This window comes from Propithecus coquereli, unplaced genomic scaffold, assembly GCF_000956105.1.
Source record: "Propithecus coquereli isolate 6110/MARCELLA unplaced genomic scaffold, Pcoq_1.0 Scaffold32, whole genome shotgun sequence".
In the NCBI taxonomy this organism is placed as follows: Eukaryota; Metazoa; Chordata; class Mammalia; order Primates; family Indriidae; genus Propithecus; species Propithecus coquereli.
In genome coordinates this window covers 4564469-4565445 of record NW_012148841.1, presented here as the reverse complement: position 1 = coordinate 4565445, position 977 = coordinate 4564469, and positions in this window count along the sequence as shown.

Here is a 977-nt window from a genome sequence, read left to right as displayed (position 1 = left end):
TTGAGGTGGATGATCACAAAATTACTAAATAAAAATCAATAATTTTTATATATTTTACAGCTGGAAAACTGGTTAGTTTTTAATTTTTTCAGCTTTGAGGTATAACTGACAAATAAAAATTGTACACGTTTAAGGTGTACAACTTGATGTTTTGATATAGGTGTACATTGTGAAATAATTACAATCAAGCTAATTAACATCTAGAATCTTTATTTTTTTGTGATGAGAAAACTTCAGATCTCTTAAGCAAATTTCAAGTGTACAATACAGTGTCATTACCTATAGTCACATTGCTGTGCATTAGCTCTCTATAACTTATTCATCTCCCATAACTGAAACTTTGTTCCCTTTAACCAACATCTCATTTCCCCTCCCCTGATCCCCTGGCAACCACCACTCCACTCTCTGTTTCTATGAGTTTGACTATTTTAGATTCCACATACAAATGAGATGGTATTTTTTTAAATACAATTTATAATAGCATCACAAATATGAAATAGAGATAAATAGGGAAATTGTGTACACCTATACACTAAAAACTACAAATTGTTACTGAGAGAAATTAAAGACCAAAATAAATGGAGAAATATACCATGTTCATGAGTTAGAAGTCTCAATATGCTTAAGATATCAACTCTCCCCAAATGGATCTAAAGATTCAATCCCAGTCAAAATCTCCACAGACGTATTTATTAAGTTGACAAATTGATACTAAAATTCACAGGGAAATGCAAAAGACCAAGAATAGCCAAAACAACTTTGAAAAAGAAGGAATTAGAAAACTAACACTACTTTCTTTCAAAACTTATTATTTTAAAGCTAGAGTAATCAAGACAATGTGGTACTGGCATCAAAACAGAGGAATAGATCAATGAAACAGAATGAAGAGTCCAGGAATAGATGCGGATATATGTGGGCAACTCATTTTTCATCAAAGGTATTAAAGGCAATTCATTGGAGAAATTGAATTGAGTTCA